This window comes from Mobula hypostoma, chromosome 5 (assembly GCF_963921235.1).
Source record: "Mobula hypostoma chromosome 5, sMobHyp1.1, whole genome shotgun sequence".
Lineage (NCBI taxonomy): Eukaryota > Metazoa > Chordata > Chondrichthyes > Myliobatiformes > Myliobatidae > Mobula > Mobula hypostoma.
Window position 1 is genome coordinate 186757620 of NC_086101.1, and position 23163 is coordinate 186780782.

The following is a 23163-nucleotide window of genomic DNA, read 5'->3' on the forward strand; positions in this document are numbered from 1 at the left end:
TGTCTGCCTGGTGGCAGTGGTCACATAACCAGGACTTGGATATGCACCAGCTGCTCATACAACCATCCACCACCTGCTCCCATCCACCACATGACCCTGATCAGGAGGCTAAACAGGTGCTACACCTTGCCCAAGGGTGACCTGCAGGCTAGTAGAGGGAAGGAGTGCCTTACACCTCCTTTGGTAGAGATGTATGTCCACCCCACCAGCCAAAGTACACCCCTTTGTTGCAGCATGGAAACACAGTTGCATGAATATATAACTACGCAGAAGGTGAAGTGACAAACCGGTCTTGGTCCTGAATTGTGCATTAAGTGACAGAGGTACACCTTTGACAACGAGGTAAGAGCAGGAACATTCACCGATTGTCTTCCCCCTCTGTAGCTTCAGTGGGACAGAAGCAGAATGATCGGTCTCACCAACTATCGGCAGGAAGTTGAATTCCGTACAGGTTTTATTTCCTGATGAGCTGTTCTCCTTTTAGTTCATCCATAATTACGCTGTCCATAATTTCAAAATGCCAGAAAGATCTCTAACCGTGCTCGTCTAGAAGCCTTTTAAACGCCTGTCATATTTGTCTCTACTAACAGTCCTGGCGTTTTGTTTTGAATCCAGGTGCTTGCAATGCTGCTGCGAGCATGTTTTTCACCGTAGTTGTGCACATGACAATGAAATCAACTTGACTTGCCGCCACTGAGAACATTTACCTGGTGGAATCCCAAAATGCCGGTAGTCCTGTACCTATCCACAGCGTGTCCTGAACTATGAATTTGTTTTGTAGCCAAAGAGGAAATACTCCCTTTCCTTCTTCTCCTCTCGTGTGGGACGTGGTCCATGGCCTGGCCTTGTAGAGGAAGACAGCCAATACAGCAGCTGACCACCAGCCCCTCTTCCCAGGGTACACCCGCACCCGGGTGCCCCTGGAGAGGGAGGACAAGGCGCTCTCTGTGGGGCTTCTGGGACTGGTGGGCTCTGTCCCATGTGTAATGTTTCAACTTGAAAATGGTGTATGGCAGCCACTCTGCACATCAGCACAAGAAGCTGCAGAGAGTTGTGGACGTGGGTCAGCACTTCACTGAAAACAGCCTCCCCAACCCGTCTACACTCCTCACTGCCTCGGCAAAATGGCAAGCAAAAACAAAGACAACACCCACCCAGGACAGTCTCTCTTCTCCCCTCTCCCATTGGGCAGAAGATACAAAAGCCTGAAAACTTGTACCACCAGGTTCAAGGTCAGCTTCTATCCCTCTGTTATCAGATACACTCTTGACCTCTCAATCTACCTCGCTATAGACATAGAACACAGAACAGTACAGGCCCTTTGGCCCATGATCTACGCGACCAGTTAATATACTCTAAGATCAATCCAACCTCCTACATAGTCCTCCATTTTTGTACCAACCAGGTCCTATCTAAGAGTCTCTTAAATGCCCTTAATGTACCTGCTCTACCAGCATCCCGGTAAGATGTTTCACCAATTCACAATAAACGTGCACTTTATCAATCACCCCCACTGCACTTTCTCTGTAGCTGTTACACTTTATTCTGCATTGGTATTGTATTTACCTTGTTCTACCTTAATGCACTGTGCAGTGATCTGATCAGTATGAACAGCATGCTAGACAAGCTTCTCACCAGATTGTAGTACATGTGGCAGTAATAAACCAATTCTAACAACATTGTAAATATGCAATTAAAGCTTTTTCAATGAACAGTACAGAGAGAGGCAGAGGTTACTACAGTGAGAGGACACAGTGTACACAGGTGATGTACACTCCGCCTCACCTGCGGTGATAAGTCGTGCCACTTAAGGAAAGACAAATATTGTCTCTGTGAGAAGTTGCTGCAGATTTAGCCACCTGAGTCTCAGAGCTCTGAGGATCTATGAAGGACAAAGGCAGAGGGAGTGAACGATTAGGGAACAGGTGTATTGGCTAAGGTGTCCCCATTGTGCTGTGATTATCTAATACAATAGAAAGTAGCTACATAGACCTGACAGTTCGATTGCATCAAGAATTCCTTCGTCTTCACATTTTTTACAATAGTTATAAAGCGGCTTGAAAGACAGAACTGTGCGGTCAGGCAGTCTGTCTGCAGTAGGCATCCATTTAATCACTAAGGGATTAAGGTTCCTATTGGAGTTCATCATGCATTTTCCCCAACCAGGTCATTACATCAAATAGACTGTGGGCAGTTTCAGAGCACTCAAAGGATGAGAAAGGTGCTGTAGAACTGGAGAGTGAGGGGTCAATGGGGACGTGGGGAGAATCAGCTGGGATTATAGCATCACAGAGTCATAGCACACTATAGAACAGAAGCAGGCCCTTTGGACCATCTAGTCCATGCTGAACCTTTATACTGCCTGGTCCCATCAACCCGCAATCAATACTCCTGCCATTCATGTACCTGTCCAAACTTCTCTTAAATGTTGAAATCAAACCTACATCTACCACTTGCACTGGCAGCTCATCCCACACTCTCACCACGCCATGAGTAAAGTTGTTCTGCCTCAGATTCCTCTTTAAATAATTCACCTTTCACCCTTAACCTACGACCTCTAGTTCTAGTGTCACCCAACCTCAGTGGAAAAAGTCTGCTTTCATTTTCCCTATTATACCCCAAGTAATTTTGTATACTTCTATCAAATCTCTCCTCATTCTCCTATGCTTCAGGGAAAAAAGTCCTAACTTATTCAACTTTTCTGTAATTCAGGTCCTTAAGCCCCAGTAGCATCCTTGTAAATGTTCTCTGTACTCTCCCAATCTTATTGACATCTTTCTTGTAGGTAGGTGACCAGAACTACACAAGATACTCCAAAGTTGGCCTCACCAACTTCTTATACAACTTCAACATAGCATCACCACTCTTGCACTCCAAACTTTGATTTATGAATGCCAATCTGTCAAAAGTTCTCTTTCCAACCTGATCTATTTGTGACACCACTTTCAAGGAATCATGGATCTGTATTCCCAGAACTCTTTGTTATTAGTGTAAATGGTAGCTTGATAGTTGCTGTGGACTTGATGAATGATGGGCCTGTTTATGTGCTGTGTGCCTTTACAAGAAATGGAGGTTCTTCATTCACACGAAAAAAATATCCACTGTTTTTTCCCAGTTTTTTTCTTTCAAAATTTCATATCACAATGAATGATGCCAGTCAACTCATTGGGTCTACCAGCACTCTTAATGCAAACCCATCAATCCCATTGCCCCTCCCTTCTCTTCTCATGCTCTCGTCTTGCTGCTGCCATCAGGAAATTGATTAAGGAGCTTCAGAACCCACACTACCAGGCTTGGGAACAGTTATTACCCCTCAACTATCAGGCTCTTGAACCAGAGGGGATAACTTCACTCAACTTCACTTGCACATCACTGAACTGTTCCCACAACTATGGACTCACTTTCAAGGATTCTTCATCTCATGTTCTCAATATTTACTGCTTATTTATTTATTATTATAATGATATATTTTTGCAATTGCGCAGTCTGTTGTCTTTTGCACACTGGTTACCTGCTCCTTTGGGTGCTGTCTTTCAGTGATTCTATTATGGTTATTGGATTTACTGAGTATGCCTACAAGAAAATAAATCTCAGGCTTGTTTATGGTGACACATATGTACTCTGATAATAAACTTACTTTGAAACTTGTCCATAACTCTGAGTCCCTGGTTCCCTCACATGTGCTCACCAGCCGCCCCAGTTCTTTTGCCACCTACCCACATCTGGAGCAACCTGCAGTTGTCAACTAGGAGACAGCATAAGAGAGCAGATGCTGGAATGCGGAGAAAAAAAAACTGCTCAAGGAACTGACTGGGTCCGGCAGCATCTGTGGAAGCAAAGGGATGCCTTAGGTCCTGATGCAAGGTCTCGACCAGAAACACCAACTGTCCCCCTGCCTTGCTGGTAGTCAAGTAACTTCCCAGCATGCATCTTGGTTGTGGGAGGAAACCAAGGCACCAAGAGGTCACAGGATCAAAGTGCAAACTCCACCCTGGAGGTCTGGATTGAACCCCAGTCACTGGAACTGTGAGGCAGTAGGTTGAAAGCCTGTGTGAGTCTGGAGTTTGAGTCCCAAAGATTAAACATCGGTGAGTCCAGGTGTCGATACTAAAGGTCAAAGATTAAAGTCACCAAGTCCTGAAGTTGAGGCCTGATCAAGAAGGTCAGTAGGTCTGGAAGTCAAAGGCAAGGAGCCTGTGAGTCCAGGGCAAGGAGTAGAGATTGGAGGCCCAAAGGTGGCCTATCCTGGTGCTGGAGACCTGTGTGGGTGTGTGCGTGTGTGTGAGTATGGTGGGGGGGGGGTGGTGGTGGGGAGAAAAGTAGATCTCACTGCGAATCACCATTCCAAAACACTCATGCACGACTGAAGTGAAGTTTTTGCATAGAACATGGTAGGTGCTTGGGTGGATCGCCAGGGCCAGTGAAAGCAGACACAAGCGTAACATTCAAGAGGCTTTCAGGCAGATACACGCTGGGAAAGGAAGGAAATCAATCATTCTATTTACTTATTTATTGACATGCAGTGCAGAGTAGGCCCTTCTGGCCCTTAGAGCTGTGCTGCCCAGCAAACCCCTTTTTAATCCTAGCCTATTCACTGGACAATTTACAATGACCAATTATTAACCATCCAACCGGTACATCTTTGGACTGTGGAAGGAAATCAGAGCACCTGGAGGAAACCCGAGCAGTTGCGGAGAGAATGTACAGGCAGTGGCAGGAATTGAACCCATGTCACCTGTACTGTAAAACATTGTGCTGACCACGAGGAATCCATGCTGCTCCCATGAACAGCACAAGAGATTTTAGTTTAAATTGACATCCTTTACGGCTAACACAAGGGGATTTTAAGACGACTGGAAGAAAGTATAGGGAGGATGTCAGAAACAAGAGAAGATCTGCAGATGCTGGAAATCTGAGCAACACGCACAAAATGCTGGAGGAACTCAGCAGGCCAGGCAGCATCTATGGAAAAGAGTACAGTCGACGTTTCAGACCAAGACCCTTCGACAGGACTGGAGAAAAAAAGTTGAGGAGTGGATTTAAAAGGTGGGGGAGGGGAGAGAGGAGCACAAGGTGATAGATGAAACCTGGAGGGGGAGGGACGAAGTAAAGAGCTGGGAAGTTGATTAGTGAAAGAGATATAGGTCTGGAGAAGGGGGAGTCTGATAGAAAAGGACTATACCAGAAGTTCGAGAAATCAATGTTCATGCCATCAGGTTGGAGGTTACCCAAATGGAATATAAGGTGTTGTTCCTGCAACCTAAGCGTGGCCTTGTCACAACAGTGGAGGAGACCATGGATAGACATGTCGGAATGGGAATGGGAAGTGGATCTAAAATGGGTGGCCACTGGGAGATTCCGTTTTTCTGGCGGACGGAGCATAGGTGCTCCTGGTGTGGCCTCCTGCATATCGGTGAGACCTGACGTAGATTGGGAGACTGCTTCGCAGAGCACCTACGCTCTGTGCACTGTTAGTGGGTCTGGAAGTCAGATTCCAGATCTTCTGCAGATACTGGAAATCCAGAGCAACACACAGAAAATGCTGAAAGGTCTCAGCAGGTCAGGCAGCGTCCGTGGAGAGGAATAAACAGTTGATGTTTCGGGCCGAGACCCTTCATCAGGACTGGAAAAGAAGAGGGAAGAAGAAGCCAGGATAAGAAAGTGAGGGGAGGAGAAGGAGAACAGGCTAGGAGGCGATAGGTTGAAGAGTTAGAGAGCAGCAGAAATTACAAAGGGGGAGCAGTGAGAGAGATGGCAGATGGAGAGGACTGAGGACAAGCTAGAAGGTGATAGGCGAAGAGATCACAGAGGGGGAGCAGTGAGAGAACTCACTGATCGTCTGTCAAAGGGAATTAAACTTCTTCAGGGTTGGCACACCTCGAAGAGTCTTCGCAGTGAAGCTGCCTCTCAATGTCTGTGGGCCTGTGAGTCCGGGACAGGGACTGGAGATTGGAGGCCCAGAGGCAGTTTGCCTCATGGTTGGGGGACTCTCTGAGTGTGTGTGAGTTGGTGGTCGGTTGGGAGGGAGGAAAGGGGCTCGCTTGTTTTGTTCTGCTGAATATTGAGGCCATGCTATGTTGCTGCCGGAATGCGTGGGACATTTGCAGGCTGCTTTATCCTTCTATTGTATTGGCTGCTAACGACACACTTTCACTGAATGTTTCAATGCTTGCAAGAAAATGAATCTTAAGGTAATAAATAATAACAACCAATAAACTTGCTCTGAACTTTGAAATTCTGATAAATAAACAAATATGAATCTGCAAATTTAATTTTGCTGGCAAGCAGAGTGAAAGAAATAGTTTGGGAAATCCCTTCAGTAATTAAAGAGGTAAAATAAACATAAAACGATGAACCTTCTGTTTAAGAATAAATTGCAGGAAGCTCAAAATTGTCCTGTGAAAACAGATTTACTGATAGGCACAGGATGAACCCTCACTGTCTCCACATCAAGTCTCAGCTACTGAAAGTGACTGGAGTAGAACCGAAATTTCACTAATCAGCATTTTAAAAAACCACTAACGAGCTTCCGTGACTGCTGGGCACGGCTCAGTGCTCATGGCATCAATGAGTTTGAATCGTTTGCTTCAAACACATGACGATTACGCGATTGTGTGTGGGTGGGTGGGGGAACAAAGGGACGGACTGCATTACTCTGAAGGAAGCTTCTGTTTTTATAGCACTGTCCACAAAACTTTTCGCAGCCAATGTAGTCATTCAAATGTTCCCACAACCAGTGGACTCACTTTCAAGGACTCTTCATGTCATGTTCTCGACATTTATTCCTTATTTATTATTATTCAAGGTTCAAAAGATTCAAAAAACTTTATTGTCATTCTAACCGTACATCAGCTCTGCAGGGCAGAATGAGACAGCGTTTCTCAGGGGCAGTGCAAACATAACATAACAAACGCCACACTAACTAATAAACATAACAATAAATAGTAAAACACAACAGCCACATGTCAGTTAAAATCAAGTTATAAGTGTCCAGTGCAAGTTAAAAGTGTCCAAAGCAGAGTCAGGTGGAGCAGCTATTTAGCAGTCTGACTCCTTGTGGGTGGAATCTGTTTAGTAGCCTTGTGGTTTTAGTTTTGATGCTCCTGTAATGTTTGCCTGATGGCAGAAGAACAAACAGTTCATGGAGAGGGTGTGAGGGGTCTTTAATGATGTACCGTGTCTTCTGGAGGCATCGACTCTGAAAGAGGTCTTGGACAGAAGGTAGGGAGACCCCAATAACCTTCTCTGCTCCCCTAACCACCCTCTGCAAGGCTTTTTTGTCGACAGCACTGCAGCTGGAGTACCAGGTTGTGATGCAAAAGGTCAGCACACTCTCAACCACGCCTCTGTAGAATGTAGTTAAGATGTTAGTGGGGAGTGATGCTTGTTTAAGCTTCCTCAAAAAGTGCAATCTCTGCTGGGCCCGTTTCACAATCCCAGTGGTGTTCCTGGACCAGGTGAGATTGTCCGAGATCTGCACCCCAAGGAACTTGATGTTTTCCACTCTCTCCACTGTGGAGCCGCTGATGCTGAGGGGTGTGTGCTCAGGCTGAGACCGTCTGAAATCGACGATCATCTCCTTGGTTTTGGTGACATTAAGCATCAAGTTGTTATCCCTGCACCAACTCTCTGGGTGTTTGACCTCCTCCCTGTACATTGTTTCATCATTTTTGCTGATGAGCCCCACCACTGTGGTATCATCAGCAAATTTAATTATTTCTTCCTTTTGCATTTGCACACTTTGTTGTCTTCTGCACTCTAGCTGAACACCCTCGTTGGACGGTCTTTCACTGATCTGTTATAGTTATTATTCTAGAAATATGTTGAGGATGCCCACAAGAAAATGTGGGGTTGTATATGGTGACATATATGTACTATGTACTTTGTACTTAGCAGGTACTTTTTCAGACAGTTATGGTATAGAAACAGTTCTTTTGGCCCATCAAGCCTGTGCCCACTTACTTACACTAATCCTACATCAATCTGTTTTTATTTCCCCACTTTTTCCACAACTTCCCCAAGATTAGGAGTAGTTTACAGCAGCCAACTAACTCACAGGACTTGGAGAAATGGGTGAAGTTCACCCAGTCACAGGGAGAATGTGCAAAAACTTCACACAGAGAGATCTGAGGGAACACCTCTACTTGACGCTAATTTGACGCTATTAATGCGTTTCAAATTAACGATGAAACGTCGTCATGTAAGAAAAAAGCAGGGATTTTTTTTGCACGTCAAAGCTCTGTAAAGGAAATGACTTTTATACTGTACATGTGACAATATCAATTTGCATTCAATTGGAACTTTGAACTTTGGAAAGCCTTCAAAAGCAAAGATGCTTCATGGAAGGGTAAACAGGCGACACGTGTCACAGACGCACAGAAATAGATATAAGACAGACGGCTGGAAGTTCGACCAGAAGGAAAGGCTTCCAGGAGTGACTTAAAAAGGAAAGAGGTGAACAGGTTCAGGGAGGATATCCAGGGCTATAGTCCAGACAGCTGAGGCTGTGGAGGGATTGTAAGATGGGGGAGAGAATTTTATGTTATAGGGTTGTCACCTTGCAGCGGACACTTCAAAGCATTGGACAGGTTGAGTTGATTCTCCAAGATTCCCGAACTGTTCCCTGACTACCAGCGACAGAGTTTGGAATAGCATTCTCCAAAGCCAATATGGAGTCCTAATACAGACCATTTAGCACATCCAGTCCAGGTCAATAATCAAGCTCCACTTCTTCGACTAACTCCACTCTATAAGACAATAAGACACAGGAGCAGAATAAGGCCATTAGGCCCATCAAGTCTGATTTGATATTTGATCATTTATTTTCTCTCTCAACCTCTTTCTCCCGTTCCCCCCCATAACCTTTGACACTCTGACTAATCAAAAACCTATCAACCTCTGCTTAAAAATACTTGATGACTTAGCCATCATAGCTGTCAGTGGCAATGAATTCCACAGATTCACTACCCTCTACCTAAAGAAATGCCTCCTCACCTCGGTTCTAAATGGAAATCCTTGTATTCCGAGGCTGTGCACTCCGGTCCTAGACTCTCCCACTGTAGGAAACATCCTCTCTCCACACCCACTCTAACTAGGCCTTTCAATATTTAGTAGGTGTGGTAAACCATGTACATATTTTGTAACTTGGTTACCTGTCTGGACACACCCCTCTGCTGACTGCCCCTGTGGCTCCTCCCACAGAATCCTGTATAAAGGTGTTCGCCTTGCCCGTCCCCCTCAGTCCGGGGCAGACACTCACTGTGGAGGTCGTATTGTACAGCGAATAAAAGCATTTCAGTATTTTACCAAACCTCAGTCTTTTGGAGTAATTGAAGGTGCTTCAGTAGGCTCAAATGAGGCTCCCCTCATTCTCTTAAAATCCAATGAGTAGAGGACAAGAGCCATCATATATTAACCCTTTCATTCCTGGGATCATTCTAGTGAAACTTCTCTGGATCCTCGCCAGTACCTGCACATCCTTTTGTTAGATATGAGGCCTATAAATGCTGATGATACTCCAAACGTGGTCTGACCAATGCCTTATAAATCTCAACTCCAGTTCTTTTTTATTCCCATCCCTCCCTTCTACCACTCACCTACACACTAGGGGCAATTTACAGACATCAGGCAAACTACCAACCTGCACATCTTTGGGACTTGGGCGGAAACCGGAGCACCCGCTGAGGTCACAGGGAGAACAAGTAAACTTCAGCGCCCAAAGTCAGGGTTGAACCTGGATCCCTGTTACTGTGAGGTAATGATTCTACTGACTGCACCACTATGCCAGCAATATTCAGCTCCCTGTAAATCTGATGACATCCACGGTTCCGGTGTCTGAGTTGCTTGAGCTTCTTTGGCTTTTAGTTAACCAACGTCAGTTGTTGAGTGATTACCAATGAGGAGAACTAGTGTTTGTTAAGGAAGTGGTTCTCCTGGCTCCATAAGTTAACAGAGGCACACAGGTAGGAGTACCCACTTCCGTCCCCAGTAACCATTCTGAAGAGTAGCCACTCCTATTCCCAGCCCAGATTAATCAGTGACTGTTTCCAACAATGAAATATTTACTCACTGATTCTGAGTGCTTGCTGACATTCAGTGGTTTAATTAGCAGGGATCACTGTTCAGACCAGTTTACACAGCGATACAAGCCCTTTCTTATTGGAAGAACAAGCCAACAACCCGCCTTGAGTACTCATACAATTCCTGAAATCTCAATGCTTGGTTTTCCCACTGGTGTGGACAGCCAGAGACTTTTCTCCCAGGGTGGGAATGGCCTATAGGAGGGGGCACAATCTTAAGGTGATGGGATGAAGATATAAGAGGGGGTGTCTGAGGATTTTTACACAGAGTGGAGGCTGTGTGGAACAGCCTGTTAGGGGTGATGGTAGAGGCAGATACATAAGGGACATTTAAGAGACTCTCAGATAGGCACATGGATGAAAGAAAAATGGAGGGTTAAGTTCAAAGTTCAAAGTACATATATGTTACCATCTATGACCCTGAGATTCATTTTCTTGTGGGCATACACAAATAATCCACAGAATAATAAGCATAACAGAATCAATGAAAGACCACACCAACTTGGGTGTTTAACCAGAGTGCAAAAGACAACAAAGTGTGCAAATACCATCAGAAAGAAATAATAATAAATAAATAAATAAGCAATAAATATCAAGAACTTGAGATGAAGAGCCCTTGAAAGTGAATCCATAGGTTATGGGAACATTTCAATGATGGGGCAATTGAAGTTGAGTGAAGTTATCCCCTCGGGTTCTGTAGCCTGATGGTTGAGGGGTAGTAACTGTTCCTGAACAGGTGTTAGTCCTAAGGATCCTGTACCATCTTCCTGATGGCAGCAGTGAGAAGAGAGCATGGCCTGGCCGGTGGGGGAATAATGGACGCTGCTTTGCTACAACGATGCTTCATGTCGATGTGCTCAGTGTGAGGAGGGCTTTATCCATGACGGACTGGGCCATCCGTGTCCACTACGTTTTGTAGGAGGGAAAGGTTAGATTGAACTTAGACCATCGTGGGACGTTGTAGTTACATGAACAGGAAAGGTTTAGAGCAGGGGTTCCCAACCTGGGGTCCATGGCTTAAAAAAAGTTGGGAACCCCTAGGAACTTTCGAGGGATATGAGGCAAACACAGGCAAGTGGGGTTAGCTCAGGTGGGCATCTTGGTCAGCGTGGACCATTTGGGTCAAAGGACCTGTTTCCATGCCATATAATACTGTGGGCTGAATGGCCTTTTCTGTGCTGTACTGTTCCACTGTGTGTCCTGTGAAAATCAGAGTTGAAGTTTCAATATGCATTCCCAAACGGCGATTGGGAATAAGGTTTGAGGCAAGAATAAACAGAGATTAGCCTTCACGCACGGGGGATTTTGAAAGAATGTGAAACACAGTACATAGCGTGCATCCTTACATCAGCCATTACTGTTTGGTTTGGTGCAGCGTTCTCTCACGTTGCACAAAAGCTACAGCAAACTCTCAGTTCAGCAGAAAAGGTCACTGGCGGCAGTTTACCATCACTCTGTCCAGGAAAGAGAAGCAGGCAGGAAAAAATCATTATGGACACTCCCACCCTGCAGACTGCCTTTTCTAAAAGCTCCCTCTGTTAAGCACTATAGGGCTATTAAAATAAAAACTTAACAACCTCTTAAAAGTTTCTTCCCCCCAGGCAATTAATCTGATGAACTATTATTGTTAGACCCCCCCCCCCACAACCCCTCTATCTATAACCCCTGTCTCTGCATGCTCTGTAAAAGTTTTAAAACACTTTTTGTAATGTATTGTAAATTGTAAATAACATCCTGGTATATAGCCCATAAGACCATTAGATATAGGAGCAGAATTAGACCATTTGGCCCATCAAGCCTGCTCTGCCATTTCATCATGGCTGATCCATTTTTCCTCTCAGCCCCGATCTCCTGCCTTCTCCCCATACCCCTTCATGCCCTCATGAGTCGAGAATCTATAGACCTCTGCCATAAATATACATAAGGACTTGGCCTCCACAGCCGCCTGTGGCAACAAATTCCACAGATTCACCACCCTCTAGCTAAAGAAATTCCTCCTCATTTCCGTTCTAAAAGGACGCCCCTCTATTCTGAGGCTGTGTCCTCTGGTCCTAAATTGTCCCACCATAGGAAACTTATATATATTTTGTTCCATAGTTATACTTTGACATCTAACTTTATTTTTTATATAATTCTTTATAATTGTTGAATGATGTTGTTTTTTGTTACATGTTGTACCCTGACCAACACATCACAGCAAATTCCTAATACAGTACCCGCATACGGTGAATAAAGTTGATCTTTGATCCTTAACATCAGTGTTACTAAAAGCATCCAGTACAATTTAACTGTTTTGCACAGATGCATTTTCTGGCAAAAGAATGTTGAGATGGTCCCGTTTAAGGTTACTAGGTCCAATCTTCATTTGGCCCATGGTGGGCCTTTGATAAGAAACCGGAAAGTGATACCATTCTCCCTACATCCCAGAATCTCTCGGTGCCTCATTCCTTTATCCATGCTTTCCATAAATGGCGCATTGGCTTCCACATTAATTACTCCCCGTAGCACAACATTCCGTATTCCAACTGTCCTCCGTGCGGACAGGAATGCCTCCAAAGCTCCCTGCTGATTCACTTAGCAGCTATTTTAAGTTTATGACCTCACGCAGTTTCATTATCCACAGCCAGGGGATAAGAACGGTCCCTCTGTGTAAAACCCACCGTTATTTTCTGCAACTTCTCCACTAAGGGAAACACTCTCAAATGCAAAGGACCATTTGGAATATTTAAGATTACTGCCTGCTCCTCAAACCCGTCGGTAAATAGCTTCAGATAGGAGAATGCTGCACTGGGATAAGGCAGTCTTGGCCAAAGAACCTTTCCCTTTCTCAACTGCCCGCACAGCCTGCAGTATCCTGCGAGCCTTGCTCACACTGTATCTATGGGAGGCCTCCCTGAACTCCTTTGATGTTACGGGGTCAGATTCTTGTAAAAGATTTGAGTTAGTATATAATATCTTTGGTAATCCCAGGACACTCCAATCTTAAAACAACACCTGGACCTTGAGCACCAACGCAAGACATTGTAAGCTTAAAACTAAACCATGGGGTTCATAGAGTCATAGAGCACTACAGTACAGAAACAGGCCATTTGGCCCATCTAGACTATGCCTACTGGGTCTTCAACCTAGTTCTGTCTATCTGCCCCTGGACCATGACCATCCATACCCCTCTCATCCGCACTTCTCTCAAATGGTACAATTGAACTTGCGTCTGCCACTTCTTCCACACATCCAACAGCCTGTGAGTGAAGGAGTTCCCCCTCATGTTCCCTTCAAACATTTCACCTTTAACCTATCACCTCTAGTTGGAGTGCCACCCAACCTCAGTGGAAAAAGCCTGCCTGCATTTACCCTACCCATACCCATCATAATTCTGTATGCCTCTATCAAACCTCCCCTCAATCTCCTATGCTCCGTGGCAGCTGTTCCCTGAAATGAATTACTTATTATAAGCATTTGATCCTCAGTGCCTCCATTACCCTCCCATCCATGTACTTGTCCAAATTTCTCTTAAATGTTGAAATAGAATCCACCTCCACCATTTCCGCTGGCAGCTCATTCCACATTCTCACCACCATCTGAGTGTAGACATTCCCCTTCATGTTCCCCTTAAATATTTCACCTTTCACCCTTAACCCATGACCTCCAGTTCTAGTCTCACCCAACCTCGGTGGAAAAAAGCCTATTTGCATTTACCCTATTATATCCCTCATAATTCTGTATTCCTCTATTAAATCTCCCCTATTCTCCTATGCTCCAGGGAATAAAGACCAAACCCGTTCAACCTCTCCCTATAACTCAGGTCCTCAAGCCCCAGCAACCTCCTTGTAAATTTTCTGTGCACTCTTTCAAGCTTATTGCTATCTCTCATTAGGTAGGTGAATGGTCCTGGGAATGAAAGGGTTAACAAATGAGGAGCATTTGATGGTTCTGGGCCTGTACTCACTGAAGTTTAGGAAAATGAGGGTGGATTTCATTGAAATCTATCAAATATTGAAAGGCTTAGAGAGAGTGGATGTGGAGAGGATGCTTCCTATGGTGGGGGAGTCCAGGAACAGAGGGCACATCTTCAGAATTGAAGGACATCACTTTGAACAGAGATGAGGAAGAACTTCTTTAGCCAGAGAGTGGTGAATCTGTGGAGTTCAATGCCACAGACAGCTGCGGAAGCCAAGTCATTGGCTATATTTAAGTGGAGGTTGATCGTTTCTTAATTAGAATAGGCATCAAAGATTACAGGGAGAAGGCAGGAAAATGTGGTTGCGATGGATAATAAATCAGCCATGATGGAATGGCAGAGCAGACTCGATGGGCTGAATGGCCTAATTCTGCTCCTCTGTCTATGTCTGATGATGACCATACAATACTCCAAATTTAACCTCATCAATATCTTCAACATGACCTCCCCACTCCCGCACTCAATGCCCTGACATGTCAAACTGTAAACTAAATTGCAGGATGTTCGAAGCTTAAAGCAATACCACAGGAATTCCAAGCTAAAACAACCCCACTACACCCTGAAATTTAAAGACCACATTCAGACATATCAATTGAAAATACCACCTCAGTATACCCCAGAACACCTTGCAATATGCCTTTGACGCAGTGTCACATGAACAGAGCAGTAAATGTGGTGGTCAACTTATGCACATAAAGAGGCTACAAACAGTAATGTGCTGTTGATCAGATTCCTGTTTTCAGTCCTAATGCTGGCAAAGACATAAGACTATAAGACAAAGGAGCAGAAGTCGGCCATTCGGCCAATCGAGTCTGCTCCGCCATTTTATCATGAGCTGATCCATTCTCCCATTTAGTCCCACTCCCCTGCCTTCTCACCATAACCTTTGATGCCCTGGCTACTCAGATACCTATCAATCTCTGCCTTAAATACACCCAATGACTTGGCCTCCACTGCCGCCCGTGGCAACAAATACCATAGAATGTGGCTCAGGAGAACTCCCTGCTGTGTCTTAGCCAACATCATGACTGAAAGTGATAATTTCAGTCATTTGATGAAATGATACTGTTGCATCTTTTATATCCACCCAAGAGCACAGCCAGAGGCTTGATTTAACATCTCACAGAGTTTATACAGTGCTGAAAAAGTTCCTTCAGCTCAACATGTCCACGCCGAGCGAGTTTATCCGATCTCCATCTCTGCTGAATGGTAGCATAGGATGGTGCAGAATGCCTTATAGAGGGGCAGAGATAGGGGGAATATGCACAGCCAGTTTCCCAGGGACACGGATCCAAAAACTAGACGTCTTAAGGTGAGAGGGAAGAGATTTAAAAGGGTTCTGAGGGGCAACGTCTTCACGCAGAGGTTGATGCAGGCATTGAACAAGCTGCCAGAGAAAGGAGCCGACAGGGTAGAATAATGACATTCAGAATACATTTGGATATGAGCATGGTTCTCAGGTTCAGAGGCATACAGTTCAAAGTAAGTTTATTATCAAAATACATATATGTCACCATATATAACCATGAGATTCATTTTCTTGTACATCTACTCAATAAATCCAATAAGCATCATAGAATCAATGAAAGACCACACCAGCAGAGCAGACAGCCAGTATACAAAAGACAACAAACTGTGCGAATACAAAGAGGGAAAAAAATAATAAATATTGAGAACATGAAATGAAGAGTCCTCTAAAGTGAGTCCATTGATTGCGGGAGTAGTTCAGTGATGGGGCAAGTGAAGCTGAGTGAAGTTATCCCCTCTGGTTGAGGGGTAACAACTGTTTCTGAACCTGGTAGAGAGAGTCCTGAGGCTCCTGCACTTTCTTCCTGATGGCAGCAGTGAGAAGACGGCATAAGAGAGCATGACTACTGTAGTTGGGGGCGGGAGTCCCACAAGAAAACGGACCTAGCTTCGGTGGGCACATTGGCTGGCATAGATGAGTTGGGCTGAAGGGCCTGTCTCCCTCTGAATTGCTGTGTGACTTTGCACTCAGCCAAAATTGTCAGCCTGAGGGCATCAGTACTCCAGCATCCTCGCTGTCAACTCTAAACTGAGGGAGACACCACTCCGTGATGGCATACAGGATATTGAATTGTCCAGTTCTCTCCCTTCCCCTCTCCCATCAGACAGAAGATACAAAAGCCTGAAAGCACATACTACCAGGCTCAGGGACAACTACTACCCCATTGTTATCACACTCCTGAACGGACCCCTTGTATGATAAGATGGACTCTTGGCCTCACAATCCACCTTGTTATAATCTTGTACTTTATTGTTCACCTGTGCTGAATTGTTTTACACTTTATTCTGCATTGCTATTGTTCCACCTGAATGCATTGTGTAATGATTTGATCTGTATGAACAGTATGCAAGCCAAGTTTCTCACTGTATCATGATACATGTGACCATAATAAACCAATTCTAATGCCAATACCAATTTGTTTAAGAATAAACAGGATGCAGAAACCCTTTGTAAAGGCTGTGGGAATGTGACAAGCCTTCACTGTGGTAGAACAAGGGTGAAGACTCTTACTTCTGCAGACATGGAACACAGAACATAGTTCAGACAGGAACAGGCCCTCTAGCCCACAGAGTCAATGCTGAACGTGAAGCCAATTTAAACCAATCCAAATCTGCCTGCAGGATCCAACTCCCCCCATCCTCTGAATATCCCTGTGTCTGTCTAACTGCCTTTTAATCACCATTACAGCTTCCCTGACAGTGTGAGACTCCCTCAGCACCACCCCCCTGACAGTGAGACACTCCCCCAGCGCCACCCTCCTGAGAGTGTGGTCCTCCCTCAGTACTGTCCCACTGACAATGAGACTCTCCCCCAGCACCACACCCTGACAGTGAGACACTCCCCCAGCACCACCCCACTGACAGTGAGACTCTCCCCCAGCACCACCCCCCTGACAGTGAGACACTCACTCAGCACCACCCCCCTGAGAGTGTGGTCCTCCCTCAGTACTGTCCCTCTGACAGTGTGACACTCCCTCAGTACTGTCCCTCTGACAGTGAGACACTCGCTCAGTGCTGTCCCTCTGACAGTGAGACATTCCCTCAATACTGTCCCTCTGACAGTGTGACACTCCCGCAGTACTGTCCCTCTGACGGTGAGACACTCCCTCAGTACTGTCCCTCTGACAGTGTGACACTCGCTCAGTGCTGTCCCTCTGACAGTGTGACACTCCCGCAGTACTGTCTCTCCAACTGTGTGACACTCCCTCAATACTGTCCCTCTGACAGTGAGATTCTCCCCCAGTACTGTCCCTCTGACAGTGAGATTCTCCCTCAGTACTGTCCCTCTGACAGTGTGACACTCCCTCAGTACTGTCCCTCTGACAGTGTGACACTCACTCAGTACTGTCCCGCTGACAGTGTGACACTCGCGCAGTACTGTCCCTCTGACGGTGAGACACTCCCTCAGTACTGTCCCTCTGACAGTGTGACACTCGCTCAGTGCTGTCCCTCTGACAGTGTGACACTCCCGCAGTACTGTCTCTCCAACTGTGTGACACTCCCTCAATACTGTCCCTCTGACAGTGAGATTCTCCCCCAGTACTGTCCCTCTGACAGTGAGATTCTCCCTCAGTACTGTCCCTCTGACAGTGTGACACTCCCTCAGTACTGTCCCTCTGACAGTGTGACACTCACTCAGTACTGTCCCGCTGACAGTGTGACACTTGCTCAGTCCTGTCCCTCTGACAGTGTGACACCCCCTCAGTACTGTCCCTCTGACAGTGTGACACTCGCTCAGTACTGTCCCTCTGACAGTGTGACACTCGCTCAGTGCTGTCCCTCTAACAGTGTGACACTCCCTCAGTACCGTCTCTCTGACAGTGTGACACTCGCGCAGTACTGTCCCTCTGACAGTGTGACACTCGCTCAGTGCTGTCCCTCTGACAGTGTGACACTCGCTCAGTACTGTCCCTCTGACAGTGTGACACTCGCTCAGTGCTGTCCCTCTGACAGTGTGACACTCGCTCAGTACTGTCCCTCTGACAGTGTGACACTCGCTCAGTACTGTCCATCTGACAGTGTGACACTCGCTCAGTACTGTCCCTCTGACAGTGTGACACTCGCTCAGTGCTGTCCCTCTGACAGTGTGACACTCGCTCAGTACTGTCCATCTGACAGTGTGACACTCGCTCAGTACTGTCCCTCTGACAGTGTAACACTCGCTCAGTGCTGTCCCTCTGACAGTGTGACACTCGCTCAGTACTGTCCCTCTGACAGTGTGACACTCGCTCAGTACTGTCCCTCTGACAGTGTAACACTCGCTCAGTGCTGTCCCTCTGACAGTGCGGCACTCTCTTAACACTTCACTTTCAGAATCAGCATTCCTGGTCAGTTAACTCACTGAGACAGTGCTTGAGGAGATAATCAGTTTGTTCGCATGACCCTCCTCTGCACTTTGCCAGATGCTTCACACTGGAATTTTCTTTCCCAAATCTCCATCCAAAGCTCTACTTGGGAGCTGATTTAGCACAAGGTATCACTGACTTCTGGAGAACTGCCCCGTGCCGAGCCAGAACTCAAACAGCCTGTAATGAAGACAGAACGAGCTGCAAGAAGCATAGTTGCCTGCAGAACAACCAGATTAAATATTACACAAGCCACTCACTGTCAGATCCAGGTATCCCAAGCCAAGGCACTCAGCAGCCACGCTTCCTCCCTGGGCTTAACGTCTCAGCACCAGCTCGAAAAGCCAGGCAGAGGCAAGGAGCTCGAGGGGTGTGAAAAAAAAGGCAAGGGGCGGTCTCAAGAGCGGGAAAGTTTATTTGAGGCGGGCCGGACCTGCCCTGTACAGTCCCAGCTTGCTTCAGAGAACAAAGGTTAGCGAGAGTGAGAGAGACAGAGAATTTCGGCAGGAGGGAGGGAGGATCAGGGTAGGGTTTCCTGGCCATAGTGCAGCTGTTATGAATACGGAGAGTGTTGAGGAAGGGGGCAGGCAGGAGAACGGGCATACTGGAACTGCCCAGACCGAGAAATAATCCCAGCCCAATGGCTTAATAATGAGACACAAAGAGACTGCAGACTCTAGAAGCCAGAGCTAGACAAAAAAATGCTGCACAGGTCAGGCAGCATCGATGGAGGGAAATGAGCAGTCTACCTTTTAGATGAAAGGTCTCAAAATATCGACAATTTAGTTTACAAACACAAGAGATTTTGTAAATGCTGGAAAGCCAGAGTAACACATACAAAATGCTAGAGGAACTCTGCATATCAGGCAGCATCTACGGAAGGGAATAAACAGTCGATGTTTTGAACCAAGACCGTTCATCAGGGCTCGATGACCCCTCATTAAGACGGTATATTTCCCTCCTTAAATGCTGCCTGGCCCACTGAGTTCTTCCACTGTTTCATGTGCTTAATGATAAGGCCCTAAAACTGTATCATTGTCTCTGACCCTGAATGATTTATTTATTTATTGAGATACAGCAGGGAGTAGGCCCTTCCGACCCTTCCTGCCCTTCCAGCCGTGCCACCCAGCAATCCCCCGATTTAATCCCAGCCTAATCACGGGACAATTTAGAATGACCAATTAACCTACCAACTGATACGTCTTTGGGCTGTGGGAGGAAACTGGAGCACCCGGTGGAAACCCACATGGTCACGGGGAGAATGTACAAACTCCTTAAGGGCAGGGGTGGGAATTGAACTTGGATCGCCTGTACTGTAAAGCGTTGTGCTAACCACTGCGCGACCATGCCACAGTCATCGCACAACCCCCATCACACCCCCCCCCTTATAGCTGTAAAAGGCACACCAAACACACCTTGGCAAACCTCTCACTTGCTCATGAGAGGCACCAGAGATTCTGCACATGGTCAACGCACACAAAATATGGAGGGGCCAAGACCCTTCCTTTCTTCAGGACTGGACAGGAAGGGGAAAGAAGCCAGAATAAGAAGGTAGGGGGAGGGGTAGGGGCACAAGCTGGAAGGTGATAGGTGAAGTCAGGTGAGGGGGAAGATAGGTAGATGGGTGGGTGAGGGGGATGAGGCAAGAATCTGGGACGTGATAGGTGGAAGAAACAAGGAGCTGAAGAAGAAAGAAGTTGATAGGAAAGGAGGATGGATCATAGGAGAAAGGGACGGGGAAGGGGAACCAGAGGAATGTGATGGGCAGGTCATGAGGAGAAAGGGGAGGGGAAGAGAGGGGAAAGGGGAAGGGAAGAGAGGGGAAAGGGGAGGGGAAGGGAGGGGAAAGGGGAGGGGAAGAGAAGGGAAAGCGGAGGGGAACAGAGGGGAAAGGGGAGGGGAAGGAGAAGAGAGGGGAAAGGGGAGGGGGAGAGAGGGGAAAGGGGAGGGGAGGGGAAGAGAGGGGATGAGAGTGTCACCAGAATGGGAGAAGAAAAAGTATTGGGGTGGGGGGGAATGGCACAAAAAACTAAACCTTTTCATTGCCTCTCAGAACATGGGACAATAATGAACCAATACTAATGACCAATTCAACTTTCTGAACCTCAGAAACTCCCACATCAAACCGGTAACAGTTGTACAATGAAAAACTGAAATTGGGAACAGCGCTCTCCCAAACACTGGTGTTTCAAGATTCAAGCGGGGAGGTTATTTGTGAAGTGTCAATCAAAACTTTTTGCAGGCTTTTACCATTCTTGGAGATTGGTATTTCCATACCAGGCCACGATGCAACCAGTCAGTATGCTCGCCACCACACATCTTTAGAAGTTTGTCAAAAGCTTTAGTTGGGCTGCATCTGAAGAATTGTGTTTGTGCAGTTTTAGTCGCCCAGCTACGAGAAGGATGTCTTTATATGGGAAAGGTTGCAAAAATAATTTACTATGATGTTACCAGAGCTGGTGGATCTGAGTTAACGGAGAGGCTGGATAGACTGGGATCTTTTCCCTGGAATGTGGGGGACTGAAGAGTGCCCTCACTGAGTGAGATAGAGGGGCTCTGATAAGGTAAGTAGCCACAGAAGGGCAAGTTGGCAAGTTGGATGGCAAAGGTTTAAATTGAGAGGGGAAAATTTCAAAAGATCTGAGGGGCAAATATATATCCCACAAAAGGGTCAGCACAGATGAGGTGGGCTGAAGGACATGCTTTCATGCTGTATTCGACTATAAGGATGCAGTGGGTCTATGGAATGAGTTCCCACGGGAAGCGGAAGAGGTGGGTACAATTATAACATTTAAAAGATAACTGGACAAGCATATAGATAGGAAAGGTTTAGACCAAGGTTCCCCAGCGTTTTTTATGCCATGGACCCCCATCATTAACCGAGGGATCCACGGGCCCCAGGCAGGGAACCCCTGCTCTCGAGGAAATGGACCAAATGCAGGAAAATGGGACCAGCTTAGATTTGCAACTTGGTCAGCACAGACGAGTTGGGCTGAAGGGCCTGTTGCTGAGACTCATCAATGTGTAGAGGGCTGGATGCACGTTAAGAAAAAAGAAACTTCTGGCAAACACATGAACACAGAGACCAAGTTCCAAACTTTAAATTCAGCCCAATTTAGAAAATTAGTCTAAATTATCCCAATTTAGGCAATTTAGGTTGGAATCTCTGCCACTGCTCATCTCCAGCAGCGCACAACAGACTCCAAATCTGAAGTCGAAGCATACTGCACATCCTGTGACAGTTCACTGTTAAATATTGGGAGGGGTACATAATGGATAGGAAATAGAGGCAAACGACTCAGACAACTTGTACTCGACTTCTCCCAATTCTTGGGAATACCAGGTTCTTGGAACAGCTTCTTCCACTCTGCCATCAGATTTCTGAGTGGACAATGAACACTGCCTCACCATTTTTGCTCTCTTTTTGCACTACTTAATTAAATTTTACTGTATTTTTAAATTGTAATTTATAGTATTTTTATGTATTGACCTGTACTGCTGTCGTAAATTAGTCAGAGCATGAAGGGTTACGAGAAGGCAGGAGAATGGGGTTGAGTGGGAAATGGATCAGCCATGATCAAATGGTGAAGCAGACTCGATGGGCTGAATGGCCTAATTCTGTTCCTATGTCTTTTGGTCTTAACACCAAATTTCACAACATATGTCAGTGATTTTAGACCTGATTTCGATTCTGACATGTTACTGTGGAAATAGCTTTAAATTGGGATTAGGTTTTCAGGAAATTTTTCAGTAAAGATAAATTGAGAGAGTTGTCTTTGAAAAGCAGGATTTGTGGGAGGGAAAGGAGTTTCCCTTCCAAGCCAAACATCAATAGTTTCTTCTCCACCCCCACCATACGCTGCTCAACCTGCTGACTCCTTCCATAAGATTGTTGGTTAATGTTCATCCAGCCACTTGGTCAGAGGTTCCTGAGTTTCAAAAGGCCCACTGCCTGGTGTCCTGGTATGTATCGTGAGGTTGCTCGGTAGCATAGTGGTTAGCACAATGTTACTACAGTGCCAGCAATCTGGGTTCAATTCCCGTTGCTGTCCGTAAAGAGTTTGCACGTTGGGTGGGTTTCCTCCAGGAGTTCTGGTTTCCTCCCACATTCCAAAGACGTACAGGTTAGTAGGTTAACAATCACACGGGTATAATGGGGTGGTGCAGGCTCTTTGAGATGGAAGGGCTTGTTACTGTACTGTATCTCTTAAAAAAAATGAGGGTATAAATGATTTGGTCTTAAATGTAGGGACCACAACTAACTGCTTGCAGATCCATGGTCTCGCAAGACTAACGGATGCCACCACCACCAAAGTTGCCACAACTAGCCATGTGGTTGATAATGAAGTTCCGACAATTCACAAGTAGGTATGTTGCAGCCTGAAGTGCAGATGCCTCACAGCATCAGTGACTTGGTTTCAGTCTTGACCTTGGGCGCAATCCCGTCGGGTTTGCACATTCTCCCTGTGACCTCTTGGATTTTCTCCCACGTCCCTAAGATGTGCAGGTCACAATCAGAATCAGGTTTAATATCTCTGGAGTATGTCGTGAAACTTGTTGTTTTGCAGCAGCAGTACATTGTAATACATAATAATAAAAACTATAAATTACAATAAGAAATATATACAGTGGAGTTAATTGGAACACATTGGGACAAGTACGTTTTGGCCCAATCAAGCAGCAGCCCCAATTAGCCAAAGTTTCACGGAAATATTTTAAAAGGTATAAAAAAGACAAACTAAATTTAACTGAG

At 45.9% G+C, this 23163-nt stretch overlaps 1 protein-coding gene across 8 annotated transcripts in view; it reads right to left on the reverse strand.

Annotated features, from left to right (window-relative positions):
• Positions 1–23163, reverse strand: part of palld (palladin, cytoskeletal associated protein) — a 452869-nt gene that overhangs the window by 285489 nt on the left and 144217 nt on the right. Inside the window, exon 1 of one of the 8 annotated variants that reach the window (XM_063049515.1) lies at positions 18671–18778. The exons of 6 other annotated variants lie outside the window; for them this stretch is intronic. The gene's annotated coding sequence lies outside the window, so the exon portion shown is untranslated. Of the gene's footprint in view, positions 1–8557; positions 8629–18670; positions 18779–23163 lie in introns of those variants that run through there. One more of the 8 variants, XM_063049516.1, reaches the window with a different exon arrangement.